Here is a 6,000-nt window from a genome sequence, read left to right on the forward strand (position 1 = left end):
TTGTGTAATAGTTATTTATGTATTAAGGGCATAATTAGAAAGATTATGTCACGAGGAAATGTTTAAAGTCCGACAAAGGAGGGCTTTTAATTTCCCGAGGACCACAATCGACAATTATGCCCTCGGTCTTAGTCTCTAAAATATTTTTAACGAAATATATATTATATAATATTTTATTGTTTGAACTCAAATGATTCAAAAACGGAAATTCAGAGTAGTTAAACAAGGCTTTTTTTGTGGAATATGAACCTATTAAACATGAGAAAAATTTCTTTTGTATTGTAACTTCATTTTGGTTACGATAAGGATTCTTCCCAATTTCTTATTATTATTAATGTCATGCTTCAGAATGCAGACGCAAATCTGTACAGAAAAAACAACTTATTTTTACTTCCCGAGCGTAAGTTAAGAAAATATTGTAATAGAGTCCATCCGAGGAATGGCTACTTTCATGTTTTCTCGGCGTTTCATGGCCCTTAATGTATAAAATATAGATCTCCCATTTTCGTTTATCTGTTTATCGTATGACGTCTGTTGTTCTTTCGAAATTGCGTACCGTTGGTTTCCAAATTTTAATGTGACAAGTTGATGACGTATCTTAAAAATTTGGCATTGTACATGTTATTTAAATTTTATTAAATAACATACTCTTCTATTTGTGGTTTATGAATCCGTCATGAGTTTTACCTTAGACATCCAGATTCTTTGGAAAACAATCAAAATTGTATAACATTTTGCAATTTAACTTTGAAACTATAAAACCTAATTCTCTGAAATCTTGAAAATGTTTTAATGTTGTCGTAAACATGGCCAATTATCAATCAAAATTTATCCGTTTATTCCCTTTCAAAAAACTGATGATGCCATCTAAAATGCAAAATATTATTGCTTTATAGTTGTAGTATATCAATGCTTAACATTTTTTCCAATTACTTTTACAAGGTGACTCAAAAAAAAAAACGAATTTAACAATTTTTATTGATTAACGGGTCACCCCGTAGTGTTATTATTAGTATTACACTGCACCTATTGATATGTGTCCTTGCTGAAATATTGATGACAATGATGACATCATCATAAAATTTTGAAACATAGGCATAGCATGCTTCTTTACCTGTACCTACTTTAACTGTCCACACATACCTATGTTTATTTTAACTTATAAGGGTTATCAAAAAAAAACTAAATTAGCAAAATTTAATTTAATAATAATTTTTCGAATATACTGTTCGCCTGTTCTTCAAGCGGGAAGGAAGTTTTGCCTAAATAACTTTACACCAAATTGGTTGGTAACTAACATGCAGTTTTGAAAACACATAATTTTTAAATTGTTAGACACACATATTTAAACTTATCTTCATTAATACAATAGCTTAGCGTATCTAAAACATCCTAGTAGTTACATTATACACATACAGACAACACAGTGCGACATGTAAGTCAGCAACTTATGTATTTTTGCTTACTTTATGTCTTAACATCCGAAGACTATTCAGCATGTTCTCACGGTATAAAAAATATTGTAGTAAATATAAATTAGTTGCAAAATGGTAGCAACCGGAAATTCCGTAGGATAGCGCAGATACATTTTATGCAATCATTTTTCATTAAGCGACACAACAAGAATGATTATAATTCATTATTTTGCATGGTGGCTACATCACACTTTCAATTAAAGTTTTAAAAAAGCATGTCACTCAAAAAATAATGAAGTGTAATTGCACATTAAATCTGTTAATATTATATGATTTATTGGTATTAGGTCCGGGAATCATGTTACATCTGTCCTATAATTAACTCCATCGGGAGTAGCAATCATTTCAATTAGACGCACTCCCCATAATACACGGGGATGTTAACTGAACAACACCCCTTACGACCTTGTTGAATTCGCGGTTGCCATGGCATACTACAGGTGCTTGAGACTGAACTAACGACTACTTCTATGCGGCACTAGCAAAATAGGTACGTCTGGGATGTAGGTGTTTATGTATATTTTTGTATCTGGGTTATTGTCAATTAATAAAATTAATTGAGTTATGGAGTAATGCAATGAATAAAATTAATGTTAATTATGGCTTTCGTAGATGTTTTTGAAGTCATTGGAACAAATCTAAAATAAATGTGCGAGGGAGCCAAGTGCAGAAAGTGTGTTCTTTATCAGTAGCAGACGCCAGTTAGTGTGCTACAAGATCTCTACATATGTAAGGTGTAAGGTAACTCCACTTCATTACCTGCGCGCCATCATATCATATTATTACAAAAAATGCAGCCGCCACTAAATTTTCATCTAATCTGAAGCTCATTTCCTGTGATCTAAACACATGTTCAGAATAACTACGCAAACCCGATAAAAACTCAATTTTGCATATTTTCCAAAGTTAATTACATGTTAGAAAATACAACTTAAAACAACTTAATTATTTTCTCAGTTTGAAGTTAATTTTTACACAGCATCTTGATAGCTTAATTAAAATTAATCATTCATTAATAAGGATTTATTATTTGAATAATAGAATAATACATATGAGCGAAGTGACCAAAGTTTCCTGTAGCGAAAAAATTTTAATTATATTTATTAATTTCTTACTTTTACAATTACTTAATAATTTTCATTTACTGAGAATTTTCTTCTCGATTTTAAAACTATCGAATAATATAAAATATGTTTAGATATATAATTTTGTAGTTAATATAAACATTTCAAAGTTAACTCCCCAAAAATATGAACAAAATTTAATAAAAATATACTAATATAAAATAAAAACACAACTGAATATGGTGATAAAAAAACACGACTTAAATGTAGTAATGTAGCAAAATAAAAGAACACATTAATGTAAATTTGATTCTCGTTCTTCATAAATTTACACAGTGTAATTTTAAATATAATTGTAATGTATGTAATATGTATCCGATGTTTCACTGAGACTTTCAGTGCTTATATCTCATTTATTTTTTCCAAATTTTGTATTTACGTTTATTGATGGATGCAGATTCCGTTTTATATCAAAAATTGATTGGTTGTTGTAATATTTAATTTTACTGAATGAGCAATATTATATCTTGGATTAAATCTTTTAATAGTTTTTTTTTAGTTTTTGAAATAACGCTGTAAATTTTATATGTTTTGTAACCTCTAAGTTCGAATGTTTGAAATAAATAACAATTAAAAGGCATAATGTGGCATGTTTTTCTGGAAAGCCTGTAGGTAAACCCAGCATGGTATTATTTATTGGTAAGTTTAAAAATAATACAAGTATTAAACAAATTAAAAGCTTAATCTCTCAACAATTTTATTAGTTTCTGTTGACATAAGGAAATATGTTGTAAAAAAATTCTCATTCTTTTTTATTTTTAAACTTGAAAGTAAAGCTTACTAAAAGACTAGTTAAATAGTTAGATATACCTATGTGCTATACAGATGTTCCAGATAATATATTGAATTTCTGTAAACGCCATTGTTTTTGATTTGAAAGCGAAAGCTTAATTTAGTACCTTACAAATATGAGGCATCGGCGTCCCGACGCAAACCTATAACTTTCAAACTGCAACGTATATATTTTAACGGATTTTAAATTAATGCGATTCCCATACATAACGTACTGAAAAGTTAATCTGCAATTTTCCAGACGCCCGATATCCACCGCAAACATAACAAAAACTGTTGTTTATTTGCTTACACCTGCGTTTTCGGTTCATTATTCATGAAAAACATAAAAAAGTGAAATAAGTGAAACTTGGACAGGAGAGTGAAATAAAATACATCTCACTCAGTCATTTTGATTATAGCCTCATACCTTCTGTAAAAAAAATATATGAAGTTTTACACATGTAAGTGCAACGTGAGACGTTAAAATAATGTTTTAAACGGGAATTTTTTCCCGTAGAAAAAAAATAGGTCTTTGTAAAGATCACTGAATGTTACATTTTCAATATATCGTCCACACATTGTTGTCTTGGACTAAAAATTAAATTAATTTTCACCACCTTTTTTTTTAACAAAATAAGACATCATTTTTTTGCCCCATCTACAATATTGAGGATTCTGCTCGCATTCAAAGCAACTGGGATTACTTGGTTTGCTGGAGTGATTTTAATAGACTTAAACTGAATTTTAATAAATGTTAAGTGGTGTCATACACAAAGAAAAAACATCTTATTCTAACGAATTACATAATAAAGGGAAGTCCTCTGCAAAGGAAGGAGTATATTAAAGACCTTGGAGTCACTTTTAACTGCAAACTGTCATTAATCATATAGATTCTGTTTCTAAGGCTGCGATGAAAATGCTCGGTTTCATTAAAAAAAAAATGTTTGTTGTGACCAAACTAGAATATTGCTCGATAGTATGGTCGCCATTGTATCTCTCACATCAGCTTCAACTGGAGAAAGTCCAAAGAAAGTTCTTAAAATACATCTCCTTCAAAATTGATGGTATTTATCCGGAAAGGGGAATTGATTATAGTTCACTACTGCAAAGACATGGATTCAGCTCATTATCTGACAGACGTGACTTACAATGTTCGAAGTTTATGCTAAAGCTCATCACTAACAAAGTTGACTGTCCATATATTATGGATTACGTAAACTTTCATGTACCAAAACATGCATCACATTATGTGGAGACATTTCATTTGGTAACACCAAGAACTAATGTCATGAAGAACTCGCCAATGAGTAGAATATCATATTTTGCTAACATCCACTATAATGATATATTTCATATTGCACACTAACTGTAAATTCTTTTGTATGTGTTTCACTCATAATTAAGTTTTTTCACAATTAATTAGTTAATTAATTCTTGTTTTGTTAATTCCATTATATTATGTAGGTATTATACAATGTGTTGTCATACAAATGGTGTAAACTGTTGGGCAATGAATGCTATTATTATTATTATTATCGTTGAATTCAGAAAAATAAACCTGCACAAGAATCTCTAAAAACATATATGGTGTCATAATAAACACTGAAAGTCCTAGACAAAGACAAATAAACGTTAAAAATTAACTTTTTAATTTAGATCGTAGGTACTGTATTTATAACTGGACTACTATAATATTTCTTTACGGCCTGTAGAAAGTGGTTGAATTTTTTAATTCTGAAAGACAATCATAATGAAAATTGGGTCTGCAATGCTCGATAGCCAGCTCACAGCCCAAATTTAACGATCTTAGATTTATTTTTGTGATGATCCATACCAGATTTGGCGTATTTATGTGTTTTTGAATATTAAAGAAATTATAATTAGGAATTGTTTCTCTGTACTAGCACGTTATACTCTATTAACCGCGACAAATCGTAAATAATAAAAGTTTTCCGTTCAGTGAATGTTGGAACATATGACTAAATGGCTATTTTTCAAACAGTTTACTAATTATTTGTAAAAAAGTAGTAGTATGTACTTTATTTATATTCCAACGTTATTGTTAGATATTTATAAATCGTATTTCTTTAACGATTGAATACGTTTCAATTTAAAACAACATAGGTTGTAATCCCTACTTGCAGTGTACTAAATTAAGCCTCTTTGTTCAAGCTAAAAATAATGGTGTTCACATAATTTCAATATCGCTAACCGTTTTCAAAATATAAGGCAACTAAATTTTAACTGGGACACCTATAGATATACATATGATTTGATTTAGCAGATTTTATGAGTCGCATAGTGGTTACTGTTAACATTACCCAATTATAATTAATATCTTTGTTAAGAGAGTTTTGACGTTAGCTATAATAATAATAGTAATAAAAAATAATAATATGGTTTCACAAAATGCTATTTAAGATCGTCTGCACAGGAACGAATGAAAGCTGTTGACTAAAAACACTTAAATTATTATTATAAGATTATTAATTGTATTTTCTGTAATATAGTTTTCACATAAAGAATAGTTGCATTTGTTAAACTATATGTTATATTTTGCACAATATATTCGGAAAAGAACAAAAAATATTTCATTTACTAAACTTCAACACGTATGTACAATGGTC

This window comes from Zophobas morio, unplaced genomic scaffold, assembly GCF_036711695.1.
Source record: "Zophobas morio isolate AGI-343-1 ecotype UQ-CSIRO unplaced genomic scaffold, CSIRO_AGI_Zmor_V1 ptg000024l, whole genome shotgun sequence".
Taxonomy (NCBI): Eukaryota; Metazoa; Arthropoda; class Insecta; order Coleoptera; family Tenebrionidae; genus Zophobas; species Zophobas morio.